This window comes from Ambystoma mexicanum, chromosome 4q, assembly GCF_040938575.1.
Source record: "Ambystoma mexicanum isolate Mex_15411 chromosome 4q, UKY_AmexF1_1, whole genome shotgun sequence".
In the NCBI taxonomy this organism is placed as follows: domain Eukaryota; kingdom Metazoa; phylum Chordata; class Amphibia; order Caudata; family Ambystomatidae; genus Ambystoma; species Ambystoma mexicanum.
Window position 1 is genome coordinate 506,039,100 of NC_090928.1, and position 24,065 is coordinate 506,063,164.

Genomic DNA, 24,065 nt, shown 5'->3' on the forward strand with positions numbered 1-24,065 from the left:
GGTTCGTGCCACTCCTAAGCCTGGACTACAGAAGGCCATGACAATGATGTCCAAGTTTGTTTGGATTGTGTATGTGTTCATGCAGGTAGTACATTTTCGTGCATTCCCTACTTTCATGTGTCATTCCTCCTCCTCTCTCCTGCCACTCATTCCAGTTAGCCAGTGTGCCAACACCTGTCCCGACTGCATATCCCTGACCCTCCTTCCCCACCAGGGTCTCAGGGGCCTGTGTGAGTTTGACCTTGCAGGCACCCGGGACACGGTGGGGGTGGTTGTTTTGTGACACTCCCACGCCTGTACACGGGACCTGTGACAGTACACATCCGTTCATGGTGCATCATTCTATGTTATGTACCACACATGGTTCACATCCTGTTGTGACATTGTTTTACTGTGCTACCTTGGTTGTTGCATCATTGTGGTAGTACTTGGCCTTTGTGAGGTACTGCTACGTCAAGTCATCTACTGGAGGGTGTTCTGGTTCATTTTTCTGCCTTGGATTTTGTGATTTTGGAAATGAGTGTGGATTCTGAGGGTGCAGGCACCTTTTTACACACAAGGTGGGAGATGGTGACGAAGGGGAAAGGTGATCCTGTGGCCAGGTGGAATTGAGGGTTGAAGGCTCCATGACCCAGGTGCAGTTGTTCAGTGGGTCATGGTCATTTGTGAGGGAGGGGGGGTTGTTGTTGATAGTTGCCTTGCCCTGCAGTGTGATGGGAACCCTGACATTGTAATGGAGGTATCCTATGAACATGTTGTGTTCTGCTGATCAATGCCTGTTCATGTGTTGTGTTTACCTTTCAGGTGCGAGGGGATAGTTGTGGTTTGACATGCTGGGGTGTACACATGGTGAATGTTCACATGTGATGTGTAGAGAACACTGATGGTCACTTGATTGCACATGCATATGTTGAGTGCATGTCCTTGCTGACCCACACACTTGCACTCTGATGCACTACATGTACAACCACCCTTGCATATCCACGTGTACACTGTTTGCCTTCTGGTGCCCACTGTGTCCCTGCAGCACATGTTCTGTGACCAATTATGGATCCTGTACATGCCTAATTTGCTTTTTGATGTGGTCTGTCGCTTAGATGTGATGCTCAGAGTGTGCATCACACACAATGGCTGTTCACTGTGCTGTGCGCTGAGCAGTGTGTTGCAGGAGTAGGACACAGCACACAGAAGCTGCAGTGTTGATTTTGCAATGCACAATGTGCATGTAGACAGGCATTCATTGTTATGTTACGTCTACAACTCTTGTAATGCATTTGGAAATGACTTATTTTGGGTGGGAGGTTGTTGGTCAGACATTTCATCTGATTCCAGGTCAGGCATCATTGTCTGATGCCACTGTACATTTTGGACATGGCAATGTGTACCTTATTGTTACTGTGTTGGTGTATGGGTATTGCTTGCCATGTCATGTTGTGGTTTGGGAGGGTTTGAGTGACATAACAGTGATGGCCATGGCCTGTTTTGCAGGTGTGTGTGATTCACACCTTGCATGTCAGGGTCATCCGATTCTCAAAGCAACTAGCTGGGGGTAGATCTCTCTCCGCGGCAGGGCCCTCCCTCTGGAACAGCCTTCCTGCCTCACTGGAACTTGAGGAGAACCATCTCCAGTTCGGGAAGCACCTCAAGACCTTCCTCTTTGCTTCTGCTTTCTCTCTGCCTCTCCCTTGCTAAATTCTTCACTGGAACTGCACTGGATCTGCAACTGGGCCACTTTCACCGACCTCGGTCCCTGTCCCAGCCACTCTCCACTTGCACTGCCTCCCTGGCAAGCCCTGCACTGCGGTACTGTCTCTCTATCCCTACAGCCCCCCCTTCCCAGCACTTGTCTGCACTTACCTTTGCAGTTGCCACCAGCTGGCCTATGTATTTGTTTTTTCGTCCACTTACCCTGTACTGCACTCCCCCATCCCCTTCCTCTTGCACTTTTCCCTTCCCCCTACCCCTGCACTTGCACAATCTAAATGACACCTGGCCTAGTAGTACCGTTGTCTGTCTTCCCTTGTTCCCCCCTCCCTGCCTCATCGCACCTTGAAATACTTGTGTATAGGCCATATCATGTCATGTCTTATGTGTGCCTTTTGGTCACACAGGATAGCTTGTGTTTAAGTAGCTAGGGATGCAGACAATGTGGCACTTCCATGGCAACTATCTCAGGGTGGTAGGGTTGTGACAGTTGACTGTCTCTTTGTCATCATCGATTGTCACCTGGTATGTGCCAGGCCTGTGTTCACTCCGCAGGGGTGGGAGTTTAGGTGAAAAATGTGACCACAAGCTGGGTCCGGGCTTCCTCGCCACGTGCCCTGTCCCCTCCCATGGGCAGCGCCTGTGCCTGTGGTTGGGGATATGGGGGCACCACCATGTCCACCGGGACGCCCTGCCGTGTTGCAACATTGTGCAGGACACATGCTGCCACAATGATCCTGCACACTACAGGTTGTGCATAGAGTAGCTGCCCGCCAGAGCGGTCAAGGGAGCGGAAACGTGACTTGAGCACTCCGAATGTGCGCTCCACTATGGCCCTGGTTGCAATATGGGCGGCGTTGTATCTTACCTGGGGTGGTGTGGTGGGGTTCCAGATTGGCGTCATCATGTGGTTGCTCAGAGGGTAGGCACTATCCCCTGGGGAGGTGTAAATGGTTGTGATTATTGGGGTTTGTTTATTTGTGTGTGTGTGTGTGACATGCATGCATGTGCAAGGGCATTTGTACTCACCTAGGAGCCAGGTGTCGCCATGCCGCCCAGCTTCCAGGGCCCGGCTCAGGGCGGACATTCTGTATATGAAACTGTCATGGGTGGAGCCAGGGTAGTTTCCATAGACAGAGGTGATGATTCCCTTTGCATCGCATACCACCTGTACATTGATGGAATGCCAGTGCTTGCGGTTTCGGTAGATGTGTTCAGTGGCCCTAGGTGGACGTAGGGCCACATGGGTGCAATCTATGGCACCGAGCACTTTGGGGAAGTGTGCCACCCTGAAAAAATCCAGGACAACGGCCTGCCTTTCTGTAGGTGTTCTGGGCAAGTATATGTGCCTGCGGACTGAGGGGCGCGCTGTCATGATTGCCAGTACCTGGTGTAGGCAGCGTGACTGCGTGGCCTGTGAGACCCCCCCCCCACTATGGCAGTAGTCCGCTGAAATGACCCAGTGGCCAAAAAATGCAGGACATTGAGCAGCTTCTCCAAGGGGCTCAATGCTTGAGAGCAAAGGGTGGGGGATGTAAGGTCATCTTCCCACTCCCTGACCAGGTCTAGGATGATGTGGGGTGGAAACCTATACCTGCCATAGACCTGGTCGTCAGGCATCCCAAAAAGGCTTGTCCGTGGTGCGAAAATGCATGCCCTGGCTATTCTCCTCCTCCTGCGGTGTCCCACGATCAGTGCTGCGACAAATGGGGCATTCATCGTAGCTGTATATACGTGTTTGTTGTTTGCGTGCACTTTTATACTGTGCGCGGGGACGCTTCCGCCTGCCTTCGTGTGGCGGATGCGTTGACGCCTGTGTGCGTCTTTTGCCGTGCGCGTGTTTCCCGTATTCGAATCCATGAATACGGGTTGTTCGCGTGCGTGTGGGGGTTCCGTGTAGTTCCCTGCAGTACTTCCCAGGTACGCCTTCTTTTTCACGCGTTATTCCCCATTCCGCGTGTTACGCCCACTGTTCCGCCCACTTTGGTTGTGTGCGCCACGCTATGTGCACTTTTGCTGTGCGCGTAGCGCACGCTGTGTATGCATGCGTGCGCCATGGCTGGATTGGGCGCACGGACAGCGGGAAACACGCGCAGCATCTTCCTTGAATCGCACACGTGCGCGTGCGTTGCGTTTCTCGCGCTTGCGCTACCTTGCGCCTGCTTGCGCTGGGATTTTCGGCGCACGTTTGCTCCATGCATCGACCCCATAGTGTTTTCTTCATGCCTATTCTAAAAAAGGTCAATAATTATAATTTTCCTTGATAGGCCCATGTTAAGTATAAACCAATGAGGCAGGTTTGTAAATGTGTGTGGGTTAAGCTTTTAGGCCATGATACTCCAATGATTCATTTACTTATGTTTACACGACAAGGCAATGTTAAGTATAGGCAAGACCAGCAATGAGCTCAATGGAAAATATGACACTATGACACTGCTTCCAATGACTGGCTGTTAGTTGCATTGTGACACTAGATATGGTCTGATTGAAACCTACACAAGACACTGAAACAAATGTGATTCCACAAAGCTTCTTGAAGTCCTGGCAAGAAGACTTTAAGTGAGCAGATAAGGAAAGGCTACTGAATCAGAAGCAGATGGGGCCCGAAGCTTTTCAGATAGATTTTTTATCTGCATCTTAGTTATAAAGTATTACCATTTTGCCATTGTTTCATGTACAAATTGCAGTATTCTTTTTATTTTTCAAGCTTGAATTTGACTTTTCTCACATATTTTTTATTTTCTATGATATGAAACTAATAGTGCTCATGATGTATTTAAATGTTGTTGAGGTTAGCTATTGACTGTTCATAGATGTCTGGGAAAGTACTGAGTTCAGGCTTGGTCATGTCAGGGCATAGCCCCTTTCAAACCTTTTGCTCCTCCTTTCATATCTTCTGCTCTGGATAAGTGGACCCACACATGTAGAAGTGAATGTAGATGTAACAGTTAAACAATGGGTGGATTGCAATTGTTTTTACCTATGTTTTTATCCATGTCTTTGGATTGCTTTTATGAAATGTCCCTTTGTAGCCATAAGCTTTCAAACTTTTAGCAACTTTTTATTACTTTACAGGCACCACATAACATCACATGACTACTACTCACTTATCTTGACTGTGCTTCTTTGAGTATACCCTCATGTGTACTGTGCCATATTTTAGATGGGTGTACATTGTTGATTATTTGTAGTATTAAGATTCTTATAAGTAAGTAGCAGAATAGTAGCATGGTAGGACTATATTCAAGTATATTATTGATTATCTCTCGATTGTCTGTTGTTTGACTATTGTATTTTAATACTCAGTTGGTTTTAACTCAATACTTACCACCGGTATCTTCCCTGATTCCTGGAATCAAACCATCATAGGCCCACTTTTCAAAAAAGGGCCAAAGAAATCATCCAACTTATATCGCCTCAATTCCATTGTTGTATTTGTCTTTTAACATGTTTGCCAGTGCAATTTTGCTAAACTGCAGGCTTGGTCAAAACTAACAATATTTTCTCCCTGACTCAACTAGGTTTCAGAGAAGGCCTAGGAACACAGGACCAGGTGCTTAATTTGTATCTTATAATTACTAATTACATTTATTTTTTTAAAAAAAGAAAAACTCTATATAGCTTTGATGGATGTACAATTGGCATTTGGAGTGAATATGCAGAAACTGTGGGTGATCTTGATGTCTATGGGCTGTCCCAAAGAGTTGGTTAGTGTTCTTAACACGTTACACATGAACAATTAAGCCTGCGTAATATCTGGTGCTAAAGGTCACTGTACACCATGGTTTTCTGTGGGAACTGTGGTTCATCAGGGCTGTGTCCTTGTCATCATGTTGTTTTCTTTATATGTCAACAATCTCTATAAGCACCTGTTGGATATGAGCCCTAATGTGTCAAAAGTGGGTGGTATGTCCGTACCAGTTCTGATGTGTGCCGATGATACCGTTCTACTCGCAAAAAACCCTTATTCATTTTAGACTTTGATCACCGCCTACACTGATTTCATTTCCACTCTTGATCTATTTATCAACGGTTCCAAATCAGCCATGATGGTCTGCCAAGCAGGTCGCAAACAATGTAATCGTCCTGTCTTTTTTGCAGGACCAGACCCAGTACAGAATTATCCGAGTTATGAGTATCTGGGTTTTAAATTCACTTCTAGGTTGAATGGGGCTTCTGATATCCAGCCGTCTAAAATCAAAATGTCTAAGGCATGTGGTGGCGTATTATGCTTTGACAAGTTGTATAAAGCACAACCAGTGGGCACAAGGCTGAAAGTATATATTGCATAGGTTGAATCGGTGGCAAGCTATGGCCCAAGTCCATGGGCCATAGCAGGTGTAAATGGTTTTCCAACTAGAAGAGAACTGCTTTTTCAAATTTTTGCTGGGTCTACCTAATTAGGACCCTACCTTTGCTGTGCATACTGAATTAGGGATGCAATACATTGATGATGAGAACCAGTAAAACAGTAGTTTAGGGGTCTGTTAAATAAGAAAGCTAGCCTGACTGGCATTGTTCAGTCTGAGGCAAACTACTTGTCAATTTTCTGGATTTCAAATGTAAGGATATGTTTGGGGGAATTAACTGTTTGGTTAATCATATTGTTATTACTGTAAATGATAAAAAAGGATCATTGCAGAATCTCATTGTCCACATGAAGAGCGTGAACAAATTGAGTAACAGAAAACATCTAACCGTTCACATGTTCTTTTTTCCATTCATACTACCTCTTAGTATCTTTTATGGATGAATTTGAAAAAAGATTGAGTACTCATCACAAGGGCTAGACTGAACATTCTGCCCCTTAGGGCTGTCACAAATAGGTGGTCAAGAGATCAACTGGCAGCCTCTAATGAATCAGACTGCTTGCTCTGTGATGCCACACCAAACATTGTTTGCACTTTTTTATTTTTTCTGTCCAGTTTGTAAGTTGGTTAGGGGAAAAACAATGACATTTCTATTACAGATTTTGAATTTAAGACAATGGAAGCCAGTAATGATTTTTATTCTATCTATTATCACTCTCTTTGTGGCTCGGAGTCTGCTCCAATATTTGTGATATGTGTTTAGCCTTAGGAAATATTTGATGATCTCTATACCTGGTTTATGATCCTTTTACAGATTGTGTGTTGTTATCTGCATCACTTTAAATTATATGTTTGCATTGTTATGTGTTTGTTTTATCAATTATTCGTACTTTTATGGATTTTATTTTAAATCCAAATAAATGTATTTGACTGACTATTTTAATGTTCATATGTTATCTTTACAAGTGTAAACATGAAATAAATAGTACATACAAGTATAATGGCATTCTTTATGTGCGTCTATATTGTTGAGTATAACGAGGCACTCTGTGGCAAATGTAAATGGCAGTTTGATTCAATCACAAACCTCTACAGGGAAGTTTGATGACGTCTAATTTTAATAATGTATTTAGAGGTAATAGGAATGTATTCCTATGTGTTCTGGGGTTAGGCTTGTGCAAATTCTCCTGACTAATTGTAAGCATGTCAGGTGCTCAATGGCAGAGGTTTCCCTTGTCATAAAGTGCAGAAATCTAATACTCCCTGTAGTCTCACATCACTTATAACACTAATCTTTGCTCCAAAACCTGTCACAGCCCCAGTACAGCATTCCAACTGCTTCCGGGTGGAGGTTTGGGTCTGCAAGAACAAAACATGTCAGTGGGATCAATCAAGCTCTGTTATCTTTTTCCACTATAGAGCTATGCCACCTTCCTCCCTTTCACTTTCCTTTTTAAAGTGCCATATACACTACTACACCTCTGCCTCCCTCACCATTCTTTTGCCTTATTTCACTCCCAGATTCTGATGTCTTCTCCCTGTGTGCCCTACTTGCTCACTTTGTTTCCACTTCTCACAGCCACCACTGTTTTCTGCCCAATGCCCAACCACTTCAGCTTCAACCAGCGTTTATCTTCCTGTGGACCAGCCTTTGAGGTCTGCAAATTAAAAATCAGTTGTTGTGTAAATTCAGACGTTGATTCTCGGATCGATGTCAGTGAGCAACATTTGATCATTTGACATTCCAGCCCAAGCAACTAAAAAGGGCATTTGCCATCTTGATTATCGCATTGGTTTGGTGACTGTTGCAGTCCTCCACTTTGTCCATTACATGCTGCTTGCTGCATCACTTGTCCATTTGTGCATATGTTTCCTCTGTGTTATTGTTTGACCCAACAAGCAACTAACTCATAGTTTGACTGGTATGGTAGCTTTGCAAAATATTAGTCCATTGCAGACAATGGGGCTTTGTGGTCACTGTTGTCTCGACAGGTCCTGCATCCATGTGCCTTTTTCCTGGTGCACTAGCCTGCTGATCATCAATTGAACAACCAATTTAATAACACATTTCTTTGTGCTACAGACATGTGGGCTTACAAAGAGCACACATATCCCTATAGATTTCTTGTGAATGAGGAGTTCAACATGTCTGCTGACAATTATGTTTTAAGGGATGGTTCAGAGTGAATTCAACACAGCTCACCATGAGCTGGGTGCCTTTGATAACCTCCCTATTCCTGCTTCGAGCTCTTCATCACAGAGACTGGGGGGCACTCAGCAATTTTGCTTTCCCCATCCCCATACCTGACCTTAAAGATGGGGCCTCATCACACCATGTCACTCCCTAAATGTAATGAAAGTAATAACTGACAATCAAAAACATACATCTTAACACATAATAATAACATACACCCTGATAACTCATATAACATTATTTTCACTTTCACTTCCGTATACTTCCAGACTTAAACACTCATACAATCACAAACACAAACTTATCAACATAGACTAACAGGCCGATTCATGGAATAATTAGCGCGGCGCAAGTGGCCAAAAACGTGCGAATCGCAGTGGAATAGCGAAAATCGCAGTGCAAGTGCGAAAATCGCACGAAAAGCAGCGCACATCGATTCATAGAAGGCCATGCGCGAGAAAACCATCGGATGTGCGATAAAAAAGTGCGCGGCGCACGTTGGCGCACAGGCCATCTAACTGCTTGCGCCAGGTCACAGCGAAAATCGCACAGGCCACAGCGAAAATCGCACATAGCGCGGCGCACGCAATAAAAGTAGGCGGAACACGGGGCGTAACACTCGGAATGGGGAACAACTTGCCAAAATGTGGGCGTCATGGGGGAAGTACAGGGTACAAGTGCGCGGAACGCCCACACGCTCGCCTACAACACGTATTCATGGAATAGAATAGGGCAAAAAAGCGCACGCTCAAACCAGCGCACAGGCACAAACACGACCGCCACAAGAAAGCAGGCGGTAGCGTCTCTCCGCCTGTAAGAAATGTGCGCCAAAAGGTGCGCCAACAAATAGCACCTATATACAGCCATGATGAATGTCCTATACTGTGGCCCTCCAGGACAAATGACGTGCAGAGAGGTACCCACAAACACGGACACCCGCTGACAAAAAATACGTGTGCGTGTATACCGGGGTGCGCGGGAAGTCTCACACGCGATTTGTCAGGGTACGTGGATTTCAGGGGTGCGCGGGAAGTTCCACACACGATTTGTCAGGGTACGTGGATTTCAGGGGTGCGTGGGAAGTTCCACACGTGATTTGTCAGGGTACGTCGATTGCAGGGGTGCGCGGGAAGTTCCACACGTGATTTGTCAGGGTACGTGGATTTCAGGGGTGCGCGGGAAGTTCCACAAGCGATTTGGCCGGGTACGTCGATTTCAGGGGTGCGCGGGAAGTACCACACGCAATTTGTCAGGGTACGTGGATTGCAGGCGTGCACGGGAAGTTCCACATGCGATTTGTCAGGGTACGTTGATTTCAGGGGTGCGCGGGAAGTTCCACATGCGATTTGGCAATGTACGTGGATTTCAGGGGTGCGCGGGAAGTTCCACACGCGATTTGGCCGGGTACGTGGATTTCAGGGGTGCGCGGGAAGTTCCACACGCGATTTGTCAGGGTACGTGGATTTCAGGGGTGCGCGGGAAGTTCCACACGCGATTTGGCCGTGTACGTGGATTTCAGGGGTGCGCGGGAAGTTCCACATGCGATTTGTGAGGGTACGTGGATTTCAGGGGTGCGCGGGAAGTTCCACATGCGATTTGGCCGTGTACGTGGATTTCAGGGGTGCGCGGGAAGTTCCACACGCGATTTGGCCGGGTACGTGGATTTCAGGGGTGCGCGGGAAGTTCCACACGCGATTTGTCAGGGTATGTGGATTTCAGGGGTGCCTGGGAAGTTCCACACGCGATTTGGCCGTGTACGTGGATTTCAGGGGTGCGCGGGAAGTTCCACACGCGATTTGGCCGGGTACGTGGATTTCAGGGGTGCGCGGGAAGTTCCACACGCGATTTGGCTGGGCACGTGTATGACAGGGGTACGCGGGAAATTCTACACGCGATTTGGCTGTGTGCTCCCAGGTATTCCCTGTACACCCTCCACGGCCCCTGCAGGCAGCACACACCACAGGGGACTACCCTGCACACCTGCTCATGTCACCCAGCACCCCCACCCCCCAGCATCCAGGGGCACCCTCCACCAGGCCCCCACCCATGTCTCCCACCACCCCCACCCCCCAGCCACCAGGGGCACCCTCCACCAGGCCCCCACTCATGTCTCCCACCACCCCCACCCCCCAGCAGTGCAGGGGCAGCCTCCACCAGGCCCCCACTCATGTCCCCTATCACCCCCACCCCCCAGCAGTGCAGGGGCAGCCTCCACCAGGCCCCCACTCATGTCTCCCACCACCCCCACCCCCCAGCAGTGCAGGGGCAGCCTCCACCAGGCCCCCACCCATGTCTCCCACCACCCCCACCCCCCAGCCACCAGGGGCAGCCTACAACAGGCCCCTACTCATGTCTCCCACCACCCCCACCCCCCAGCAGTGCAGGGGCAGCCTCCACCAGGCCCCCACCCATGTCTCCCACCACCCCCACCCCCCAGCATCCAGAGGCACCCTCCACCAGGCCCCCACCCATGTCTCCCACCACCCCCACCCCCCAGCCACCAGGGGGAGCCTCCACCAGGCCCCCACCCATGTCTCCCACCACCCCCACCCCCCAGCAGTGCAGGGGCACCCTCCACCAGGCCCCCACTCATGTCACCCACCACCCCCACCCCCCAGCCGTGCAGGGGCAGCCTCCACCAGGCCCCCACTCATGTCCCCTATCACCCCCACCCCCCAGCAGTGCAGGGGCTCCCTCCACCAGGCCCCCACCCATGTCTCCCACCACCCCCACCCCCCAGCCACCAGGGGCAACCTACACCAGGCCCCCACTCATGTCTCCCACCACCCCCACCCCCCAGCAGTGCAGGGGCAGCCTCCACCAGGCCCCCACCCATGTCTCCCACCACCCCCACCCCCAGCATCCAGGGGCACCCTCCACCAGGCCCCCACTCATGTCTCCCACCACCCCCACCCCCCCAGCAGTGCAGGGGCAGCCTCCACCAGGCCCCCACTCATGTCCCCTATCACCCCCACCCCCCAGCAGTGCAGGGGCACCCTCCACCAGGCCCCCACCCATGTCTCCCACCACCCCCACCCCCCAGCCACCAGGGGCAGCCTCCACCAGGCCCCCACCCATGTCTCCCACCACCCCCACCACCCAGCAGTGCAGGGGCACCCTCCACCAGGCCCCACTCATGTCTCCCACCACCCCCACCCCCCAGCAGTGCAGGGACACCCTCCACCAGGCCCCCACTCATGTCTCCCACCACCCCCACCCCTCAGCCACCAGGGGCAGCCTCCACCAGGCCCCCACTCATGTCCCCTATCACCCTCACCCCCAGCAGTGCAGGGGCACCCTCCACCAGGCCCCCACTCATGTCTCCCACCACCCCCACCCCCCAGCCACCAGGGGCAGCCTCCACCAGGCCCCCACTCATGTCTCCCACCACCCCCAACCCCCAGCCACCAGGGGCAGCCTCCACCAGGCCCCCACCCATGTCTCCCACCACCCCCACCCCCCAGCAGTGCAGGGGCACCCTCCACCAGGCCCCCACCCATGTCTCCCACCACCCCCACCCCCCAGCATCCAGAGGCACCCTCCACCAGGCCCCCACCCATGTCTCCCACTGCCCCCACCCCCCAGCCACCAGGGGCAGCCTCCACCAGGCCCCCACCCATGTCTCCCACCACCCCCACCCCCCAGCAGTGCAGGGGCACCCTCCACCAGGCCCCCACTCATGTCTACCACCACCCGCACCCCCCAGCAGTGCAGGGGCAGCCTCCACCAGGCCCCCACCCATGTCTCCCACCACCCCCACCCCCCAGCAGTGCAGGGGCACCCTCCACCAGGCCCCCACTCATGTTTCCCACCACCCCCACCCCCCAGCAGTGCAGGGGCACCCTCCACCAGGCCCCCACTCATGTCTCCCACCACCCCCACCCCCCAGCAGTGCAGGGGCAGCCTCCACCAGGCCCCCACTCATGTCCCCTTTCACCCCCACCCCCAGCAGTGCAGGGGCACCCTCCACCAGGCCCCCACTCATGTCTCCCACCACCCCCACCCCCCAGCCACCAGGGGCACCCTCCACCAGACCCCCACCCATGTCTCCCACCACCCCCACCCCCCAGCCACCAGGGGCAGCCTCCACCAGGCCCCCACTCATGTCTCCCACCACCCCCACCCCCCAGCATCCAGGGGCACCCTCCACCAGGCCCCCACTCATGTCTCCCACCACCCCCACCCCCCAGCAGTGCATGGGCAGCCTCCACCAGGCCCCCACTCATGTCCCCTATCACCCCCACCCCCCAGCAGTGCAGGGGCAGCCTCCACCAGGCCCCCACTCATGTCTCCCACCACCCCCACCCCCCAGCAGTGCAGGGGCAGCCTCCACCAGGCCCCCACTCATGTCCCCTATCACCCCCACCCCCAGCAGTGCAGGGGCAGCCTTCACCAGGCCCCCACTCATGTCTCCCATCACCCCCACCCCCCAGCAGTGCAGGGCAGCCTCCACCAGGCCCCCACCCATGTCTCCCACCACCCCCACCCCCCAGCCACCAGGGGCAGCCTACACCAGGCCCCCACTCATGTCTCCCACCACCCCCACCCCCCAGCAGTGCAGGGGCAGCCTCCACCAGGCCCCCACCCATGTCTCCCACAACCCCCACCCCCCAGCATCCAGAGGCACCCTCCACCAGGCCCCCACCCATGTCTCCCACCGCCCCCACCCCCCAGCCACCAGGGGCAGCCTCCACCAGGCCCCCACCCATGTCTCCCACCACCCCCACCCCCCAGCAGTGCAGGGGCACCCTCCACCAGGCCCCCACTCATGTCTACCACCACCCGCACCCCCCAGCAGTGCAGGGGCAGCCTCCACCAGGCCCCCACCCATGTCTCCCACCACCCCCACCCCCCAGCAGTGCAGGGGCAGCCTCCACCAGGCCCCCACCCATGTCTCCCACCACCCCCACCCCCCAGCATCCAGGGGCACCCTCCACCAGGCCCCCACCCATGTCTCCCACCACCCCACCCCCCAGCAGTGCAGGGGCACCCTCCACCAGGCCCCCACTCATGTCTCCCACCACCCCCACCCCCCAGCAGTGCAGGGGCACCCTCCACCAGGTCCCCACCCATGTCTCCCACCACCCCCACCCCCGAGCATCCAGGGGCACCCTCCTTCAGGCCCCCACTCATGTCTCCCACCACTCCCACCCCCCAGCCACCAGGGGCAGCCTCCACCAGGCCCCCGCTCATGTCGACCACCACCCCCACCCCCCAGCCACCAGGGGCACCCTCCACCAGGCCCCCACCCATGTCCCCCTGCACCCAGGTCCTCACAATCACCAACCATGTGCGTAATGGTCAGCCTCCACAGCCAAAAGGCCCTACCAAGTAACCCATTCACCCACATGGAAATGGAAATTACATGTTACACCCCCAACGTACATAAAGCAAATGAACCCATGTCTGTCACACACAATGGTTGCAAATGAATTGGAAAACACCCAACATGACATGCATGAAACCAATGAGATGATACCACACAGTGAAGTATGAAAACAAAATTGTATTAAAAAAATATGTATGCAAATGAAATGAAACAAAGTACAATGCCAATGAAAAAAAGAAAAGGTGCATGTCCGTCCAAAAAAATTAAAAACACCAAATCCCAAAAAAATGTACTTCAAAGTCACATTAAAAATGAAATCAATCCGACAGAAAAAAAAATCCAAACACCATTGCTCCATGGAGAAGAAATAAAAAATTAAAAAATAAAACAATCCAATGAAGAACTATGTACAAAATATCCAAGGGTCCATGAGCCCAACTGAACAAAGGAAACCTACAAAAAAACCTAACAAAAATGCAACTATATACAAAAAGTGGAGCTGTGTCCGTCGACTCCAAATCATAAGATTAAACAAATGAAACCTAAAACTAAAGAACTATATACAAAGGCGGCGGGCAAGTCCAGCGGCTCACTCCGTAGTGTTCCGGGCCAGGGCATCATCAAACTCCTCGTCTATGTCCCGGAGGCGGTCCTGTTCGTTGGCCCCGAGGGTCCGCAGGGACGACGCCATCTGCTCCTCCAACCCCCTGCGGATTGCCTCGAGGCACTCGGCCCGCCTCAGGGCCCTCTGCATGGAGTTCTCCGCCCTGACCATCGTGAGCGGCTCCTCTTCCGCCCGCCGCCGCTCCGCACCTATCTGCTGGCCCATCCGCAGCCACACGGAAGACACTTCCTGTCCTGGGTCCTCCTGCACTCCGGCCGATGCCTGCCCCTCCGATGTTGATGGCCCCGAGCCATGATGCCTCCCATGTTGACTCTGCTGCTGCCTCCGACGCAACTGCCTCTGCCAGCACGACGGCATCCAGGCTGATGGAATCCACCGACGCCGTCGTGCACGTGCCCTGCCTGATGATGCCGGCACATCCTCCATCTGCTGGGGTACAGTTGCTGTGGTGTCCACCCCTGCTTGACCTCCGACTCCCGACTGTGGCAGGGATGGGATCCCCACCGAGCTGGCTGCATAGGTCAGGGCAGGTCCTCAGGGGGCCCTGGTGGCATCTGGGCCGGAAGACGGCAAGGAGAACGACCGGCGTATAGCCTCCACAGAGGAGGAGAGGGCCGCCAGATTGGCCCACACATGCAGGAAACCCCCGAACATGGCAGATCCCAATTGGGCCATGTCGGCACGGTGCTCTTCGTGATGATGTGCGTGCTCCTCCCGGGAAGCACGCACGTCATCACGAATTGCACCCGCGCGCATCGCAACCCCAATCAGGACCTTCTCCATACGGACACGGGTCCCCTCGTCCGCAGGTGGAGGGGAGTCAGGTGACATGGACATCCCCTCTACCTGCAGACGGGCCTGGGACGGGGCATCCCTGCTGGTGCATGGTGGTGCACTCACAGGGTCAGGGACAGCGACATGCACAGGCCCCTCCACGGTGACCTGTGCTGCCTCCTGCCCCTGCCCCTGGACTGCACCACTTGCACCAGCAGGGATGCCCCCACCAGGCCCCATGTGTGCCCCTGTGCCGGCCTCCTCCTCCTCTGTGGAAACCACCAACCTGGATGGCTCCTCACCATCTTCCACCGTAGCAGGCCCCTGTGGGGGCTCACCCACCCCTTCCGCTGCAGCCGTGGGGGCATCCCCGCCGCCTTGCTCCACAGCGCCGTCTCCGCCCTCTTCTTCACTAGCCGCTGCGTAGAGGGAGACAAAGAACACAAGCATCAGGGTACTGTACAATGGTCCCCTAGACAGGAAGCAATAGCAGATGAGTACCACTGTCAAAGTACACTTCCATCATGTCCCTCCACAACACATGGGTCAGTCCAGGCAAAACACACACAGTAACAGGCATGGTGCATGCCATGGACATTTCCATACATGTCCAATGGACTCTTGAAACATACAATGATATGGAACTCACATGCATCATGGGTCATGCCTATCACATGCACACACTTCACCTCAGTCACATCCATCTGGCCCCATACACCCCAAACACAGCGGATACAAGGGTAACTAGGCTGCATCAGTGAAACTGTGCATTGTCACACACATGTGTCATGCATCCATGGCATGCACAAGTCACAGACACGCAGGTCAGGCACACAGACATGGCTACCATATATGTACCTGGCATCAGCACCCATCCCTCACCCCCACCCATGTCCAGGAACAGAGACTGGCATGCTCTCATGTTTAAAATCTGCATAGGGCTACCCATGTGGCATTTAAACACATGCAACAACCATGTGGTTGACACATCACTGGTCGCACATGCATTACCATGATGTCCCTGCACACATACATGCATACATGGCCTATGTCACACATACAGGCAAGTATCAGAGAACCAGCACACCGCAACATGCTCTGTCTCACACAGCAATGCTTGGACACTTACCGCTCAACTCCAGACGGGTCTCCCTCTCAAGGATTTGGGCGTGGAGCGCTGGGCGTACGCGTTCCAGGACCCTCATCTGGATGGGACTCATGCGGCCCCGGCCACACTCCACGAGGCGCCGGGCCTTCACGAGGGTCCTGGACCTCAAGTCCTCCCAGCGCTTCTTGATCTTCTGGACGTCGCGGGTTGCCACCCCCTCCGCGTTAATGGCAACCACACAGTCGGCCCAGATCCTCTCCCATCCTTCCTTGCTGGCGCGGGACGATCCAAAGAGGGCATCATACTGCCCCAGGACATGCTCCACCAGGACACCAACTTCGGTGGCAGTGAAGCTGGTGCCCCTCTGCCCTCTGGCCTGGGGTTGCCACTGGTGCCAGATGTGGAAGTGCCCGACATGGCAACCCCAGAGGCAGGTGTGGGTGGGCAACTGGGTCCTGGGGCTGGGCTGTGGAGCGATGTAATCCCAGTCGGGAGTCTTCAGTTCCAGCAGGGGTGGACACAGCAACTGGACCCCTGCAGATGGCTGATGTGCAGGCACCAAATGGCAGGGCACTGTGGCAGTAGGCAGGCAGGCAGGCAGCAGCAGATGGCACGTGGGAGGCTGCTCGGGGCACTGGGGGGCAGTAATTCGGCCTTCTGGGCAGGAGCGTGGTCTTCCATGTGTTTTCGCGTAGCCAGCTTGATACGGAGTGATTTGGCACATGAAAATCCTGCACGTCAGCGTGAAATTCGAGGAAAGGCCCTTAGCGCGTAAGCGCGTCAGCACGCATACGCGATTCTATTGGACCAAAGGCCCTCAGCGCGTAAGCGTGTCTGTGACGTGACCCGCACGGGTGTTTCCCACACAGCACGTGATGACGGAGCACACTTGGAAAGACTGCACGTCAGAGTGTCATCGCGTGTAATTGGACAGCACGTCAGAGTGTCATCGCGTGTAATTGGACAAAAGTGCGCGTACACGCGATTGGCCTATGTACGTGTATTTCAGGGGTGCGTGGGCACTTACACACGCAAGTACGTCAGCGCACCTGTATCCCGGGGTGCGCGGGAATCTCCACACGCTATTGGACTGGGTACTGGATTTCAGGGGTGCGCGGGTCACACGCTCGCCTACAACACGCGCAACGCATAAATTTGCGCGCTAACAAAATAACAAGCTCAGACCCAGGATGAACATACCGTTCCTAGCAGCAGTGGCCGTGGGCTACCAAAGGAGGAGGAGGAGGATAGTCAGGGCCAGAATATTCACACCCAGAACCAGCCTTTTCTGGATGCCTGATGACCAGGTGTATGGGAGGTACAGGTTTCCACCACACATAATACTGGACCTGGTGAGTGAGTGGGAGGATGACCTCACATCACCAACCCTGTGCTCCCAAGCACTCAGCCCCCTGGAGAAGGTCCTCAATGTACTGCACTTCTTAGCCACTGGATCATTTCAGCGGATAAGTGCCATAGTGGGTGGGGTATCACAGGCCACCCAGTCACGCTGCCTACACCAGGTCTTGAACATCATCACTGCACGCCCATCAGTCCGCAGGCACATATACCTGCCCAGAACCCCTGCAGAAAGGCATGCTGCCGCCCTGGATTTTTACGGTGTGGCACGATTCCCCAAAGTGCTAGGTGCCATCGACTGCACCCATGTGGCTCTACGTCCCCCCAGGGCATCAGAGTACATCTATAGGAACCGCAAGCACTGGCATTCCATCAACGTGCAGGTAGTATGGAATGCCAAGGGAATCATCACCTCAGTATATGCCAACTATCCCGGGTCCACCCGCGACAGCTTCATTTACCGAATGTCCACCCTAAGCCGGGACCTAGAAGCTGGGCGGCATGGCGATACATGGCTGCTTGGTGAGTATGAATGCCACTGCACATGCATGCATGTCAGATACTGAGCAAGGTCACAACCCCACCAATGATACCAATCACCACCTCCACAGGGGACAGTGCCTACCCTCTCAGCCCGCACATGATGACGCCAATTCGGAACCCCACCGCGCCACCCGAGGTAAGATATAACACAGCCCACATTACAACCCGGGGCATAGTGGAGCGCACATTCGGAGTGCTAATGTCACGCTTTCGCTCCCTTGACCGCTCTGGCGGGCTGCTGTTATACGCTCCCCCAGTAGTGTGCAGGATCATAGTGGCAGCATGTGTCCTGCACAACGTTGCAACACACCGGGGCCTGGCCGTGGACTTGGTGGTGGCCCCACATCCCCAACCACATGCACAGCCGCTGCGCATGGGAGGGGAAAGGGCACGGGGGGAGGCAGCCCGTACACAGCTAGTGGCTAATTACTTCACATAGAAATCACACCCCTGTGGAGTGCACACTGCCCTGGCACATTCCATCTGACAATCAATGATGACTCAACCTGACACTGATCCTGAATGTCTGGAGAATCAACCGTGAAAACCATATCAGCCTGAGATTGTTCACCTGGAAGTGTTACAATGTGTGCATCCCTACCCACACAGACACCACCAATGCAGTTTTGTGAAGAAACACATTCAAGCAGCTAAAATGAATACCCACTTGCAAAATGCAACAAGAGGACAGTGCCATGTCAGCCAACCGATCCCCAGCACCACCACACGACACACCGTGCCATGTCATGCTATTTGCAGGTAAACAAAGTAATCCCCACAACATGACACAAGTGTCACAATGTACAGTGTCCCTAATTGAAACTTGCAACACCTGAAATGCTCACAGTAATGCAGGACCAACAACAAACTTGAGCAGGTACTACCATTAACATGACATCACAAATGTAATAAATTAGTAGTCTCACCACCTGGAAATGCCTGCACTCCCACCACTTCCAACTGTACAGTGTTGGCGCCATGTAGAGTTGTAGGTGCACTGCTGCCAACATGGACCCCATCTCCAAACTAGAGGGCCTTGTGTAGACATGAGGAAGGGACCTGCAAATTGGGAGGTAGACACAGATGATGAGTTACACATCAATGCAACATGCAGTGTACAACACAACAGCAATATGCACTAGGAATGTATACACAGTATTGACTAGACTACCCACACATGTAGTGGGAGTCCAATGTCACCATATACGTCAATGTCACTTGGGCACACCCTTTGCAAGCCCATGGAAACGGGAAGCAGGAGGGGTGTGTGTGACTCAAACCCAAGCATCTGAACCAAATACATGACAAGCCTGCATGTGCCCAGCCACAATGCAGCGTATGCCCACAGGAACCACGGAAGGCAACAAATTGTCCCAAAAAAATTGGGAAAAATAAAAATAAAAATAAAAATAAAAAAAAATAAAAAATGGCCATTGATGGGTCCGGTGGGGTTGGGGAGGCCACCCAGGAGGTCCGAGGACAGGGTGCACACCAAAACCCACCTGTGTGGATCCTGGGGAAAAAAAACACCTCCATGGGCTCATGGCCCACACGGCTACCCTATTGTGGGAGTATCACTGCTGTCGCTATTATCACCCTGTGCAGCTGCCTCCGGAGGTGGTTGCACTATGGGAGGCAGCCCACGCAAGGCCCTAGTCTGCTCCTCCATGGCTGCAAGCATGCGGGTGTGGTAGGTCTCGTTCTGGAGGATGAGTGTGCGGAGGTCCCCATGCAACAACACACGGGATGCCCGGACCTCCACCCTCGTTGCCTGCATCTCAGCTGAGAGCGTACGGGTGAGACGCTCCAGCTGCTGTTCTGTCCTTTGGTGTGTTGAAGCCTCAAGCTCAACAAGAGTCGTCCTGAGGTGAAGGATCTCCTGCCTCAGGGCTTCCCTGTGGCCCTGGGACTCTATGGAGATGGCCTCCTGCAGAGTCGCCAGTGCCGCCCGCCTGTCCCTGTTGGACGCCAACATGTCCTCCCTGTGTGACTGGCAGATGGAGTCGGTTGCCTGCTGTAGTCGCTCCATCAGCATTTCAGGGGGGACAATGGAAGTGGCCACCCTATCCATAGCCTGAGCCATCATCTCGGATGATGCTGCCTGTTGGGTTGCCATACCGTAAATGGATTGCTCCCATGCAGTATTGCCAGGTGGCGTACGGCGGGCACCACACCTGTCTGGGGCAAGGCGAACTGCGCCTTGCTGTGCCGGCACTGCCTGAGGCTGCAGGACTGCATTCCCCCTCTGATCTGCTGGCCCAGGAACAGGATCAGATGTCGCGGAGTGTGACCCTGCATCCGTAACCACCAAAGGCGCAGCTGCCAACACTGACATCCCCATTGAGGGTTCTGACCCTGGTGCAGGTGGGTGGGACAGAACAGAATCCCTCCCTGGAACACTCACCTGCGACGGCACGTAGGTCTCATCATCCGAATCAACACCTGAGTACAGCTCGGGGGAGGTGCAGCCAGAGACACCCCTTGAGAGCACGACCTGCAGCACTTGTGGGTTCTCACCCACCACCACACCACGTCCCTCACTGGTGGTTGGTCGGCCCTCGGACCCCTCCTGGGTCTGCACCATCTCCACCACCCCAGCAGTATCAGGTGCGTCTTCCCCTGCAAAGACATAAAAACAAAGAAATGGAAACAGGCATTAGCACCATGGCACACAATGAGGGCTGAGAAGCAAGAGAACCAGTACTTGATTGACACATGTCCCACATGACTAAAACCCTCCCATGCATGCACCCTCATTGCATATGAAGGGCAGGCAAATGGCACACACTGATGACACCAAGATGGAAGATGAACACATTTTCTGCATGCTGCCTGGCAGTGGCATTACACATTGGCCTGTGATTGCCAGGTGAAACACACATGCCATCACACAGATGGCATGTACCATTGCTATTGAGTGAAGATGGAGAGGAGGGCAGCACCTATTCATTCAGTCCAGTTCCCGCATGTAATAGCTTTTCTAATTCAAACAGGTCAGATTTTTCACCTGGAGCTGCCAGTCCAAAATGGTCCAATTGCACAGGCACATGTGTCAACAAATGATATCCAGGTAACAAAGTCACTCCACTTTACCATAGCCATGTCAGACATGTGAATAGAGGACTGAGAAATGCCTAGTAAAAGTGGTGGAATGCAAACAATCTGCCTGAATGAACAGAGAAAAATAAGCAACAATGTTGTGGCAAGGTGACACTTCAAGGGCAACTGGCGTGCTGTTGGGCTAGATGTCTACTGTTGGCAGAAGGGATACTGCTATGGCCAAAAACAGCTGCGCAGGATGTATTGCATGAAGCACATGGCTGACCCATACGACTCAGGCGCACACACTCTCACCTGGCACACAAACAGAAGCCCTCACACACACACCATGCACATGGATGACACCCACATGCATGTGCACTCACCAGACAATGCCTCGTAATCAGGCAGATCTCCCACACCTTGGATCTGTTCCTCCGTGACATAGGTCCCAGCGACTGACTCATGTGGAGTGAGTTCCATGTCCACTACTGGAGACCCACCTCCAGTCACTAGAGTTGTGGCATGACTTGAGGCCAGCTTATTCTTTGCCCTGCGCTTTAGGTCATTCCAGCGCTTATAGCAATCATTGGCTGTGCGCCTCACGATTCCAAGGGCACTTACGATGTCCGCAACGGTCTGCCAGTGTGCCTGGCGTTGTGCAGGTGTGGTCTTGGATCCTGCAACAATGACCATCTTGTTATCATGTCCGGACACATACTCGACAAGTGCATTCAGTTCGTCATCCGTGAAGCTGGGCTTCCTCGACGGGCCGGACTGTGTAGCCGTGTCTGGGGCATCAGCCTGTGCCGGACGAGCACTCTTCCTCTTCCGCTTGGAAGGTGGTGGTGATCCTGAGTGTCCTGCGCCGCTCTGGACACTAGGGGCAAGTGCCCTCGTGGACTCTGTATCAGGAGTGTGGGATTGCAAACTCAGCATGGGAGTTGGTGCAGGCATTGGGTCAAGTGTAATGGTGTCAGGGGGAATGTCAGCAGGATGGACTAGGACCGACACTGTCCTGGCTGGGTGTGTGAGAGCTGGGGTAGATGGAGCCGCAGCTGCCCCTGCAGCCTCTCCGCCCTGCCTACTTGGGGCAGCAGATGACCTTGCTGCCCCAGATCCACATGGCATGATGACATCAACGTGCACCAGGGCACGTGTCATAGGCCTGCTGACCTGGAAGTGAGCCATGGAGTCAGCCAGGTCTGGTGCCACAATGGGCTGGTCCAACAAGGGCTGAGCATGGATGGTGTCAGCCACATCAGCCTCAACGGGACGGGGGGGGATTATGGGTGCCCTTGACTGGTCCTCCACACATGGGGGGACAGGCTCACCCTGCAAGTAACGACCACGTCCCCTACCGGATCCACCACGGCCACCACTTGTGGCTATCCACCTTTGCCACCCTTACGGAATCCTCGCCTCCCAGCCATGGCACTGATGTTAATGTGCGTATGGGAGTAGCTGTAAACTATTGTCCTGGGCAATTGGGGGTTAAAGGGGTTGGGTACCAGATGGTAATTGTACCCTCGTGCTCTAGCAAGGCTGAATGTAACCCATGGGGAAAGATGACGGGTCACGCTACGCACAGGAGGCCCAAAAAAGGGAGATGACGTGCATGCAACCCCTCCTAGACCACGTGTGCAGAAAGAAAAACCTGCACTACGCTGTGGCACCCAGTAACACAAGAATGAACGTATGCGTGTCACACGCAGCCTAGAATGACCTCTGAAGGGGTAGGCTACACACGGGGCAAGCACAGATGTTAGATACGTGCGTGACTCACCGTCTGCCAGGTAAAAGAGCGTGAAAAAGGAGCGCATTTGGTTGGCAACACCCCTGCCAAAAGAAGATTTGTACGCTGTCTGAGGAGACAGGACAACAGTAGAAGGGAACACTGTTTGAGGGAACAGGCCCAGGTAAACCAGTAAAAGAGAAAAAAGAGAAAAAGCTGTCAGAGGTAACAGGGAGTACGAACTTGAAACGCTGTGAAGTAAATCGCGTGTGAAATGACAAGAAGTACAGAATTCACCCACTCGCTCTCCACGAAAAGCACGTACAAGGAAATGGTGTTCTACACGTACCTTTTATGCAGGCCCACACGTCCAGCGTCACTTACGCTGCGTGTACGCGCTAGGGCCATTTACACCAATTACACGCTTTGTCACTTCTGCGTGTAGGTCCATTTTCACCAATTACACGCTTTGTCACTTCTGCGTGTAGGTCCATTTTCACCAATTACACGCTTTGTCACTGCCGCGTGTATGCGCTAGGCCCATTCCCACCAATTACACGCTTTGACACTCGGACGTGTCTTTCATTTTTTTCACACGCAACATTTTCCAATGTGTGCCCAATTCAACGTGCACGTGACTTCATAGACGCGCATACGCTGGCGACGCGTTTACGCGCTAAGGGCCTTTCCTCGAATTACACGCAGACATGTTGGATTTTCACGTGCCAAATCACTCCGTATCAAGCTGGCCACACGTTCACACACGGAAGACCACGCTCCTGCCCAGAAGGCCAAATTACTTCCCCCCAGAGCCCTGAGCACGCTCCCACCTGCCATCTGCTGCTGCCTGACTGCCTGCTGTCCACGTGCCCTGCCATTTGCTGCCTGCACATCAGCCAGGGGTGCTGTTGCTGTGACCACCCCTGCTGGAACCGAAGACTCCCGACTGATTTTCCATCGCCCCACAGCCCAGCCCCAGGACCCAGTTGCCCACCCACTCCTGCCTCTGGGGTTGCCATGTCGGGCACTGCAACATCTGGCACCAGTGGCAACCCCCGGCCAAGGAGGCAGAGGGGCACCAGCTTCACTGCCACCGAAGTTGGTGTCCTGGTGGAGCATGTCCTGGGGCAGTATGATGCCCTCTTCGGAAGGTTGCGCGCCGACAAGGAAGGACGGACTCGGATCTGGATGGACATCGTGACTGCCATCAACGAGGAGGAGGTGGCAGTCCGCGACTACGAACGTGTCAGGAAGCGCTGGGAGGACTTCAGGTCCAGGACCCTCAACAAGGCCCGGCGCCTCCTGAAGGCAGCGGATGCTAAGGGGCGCCGGGGCCACTTGTCGG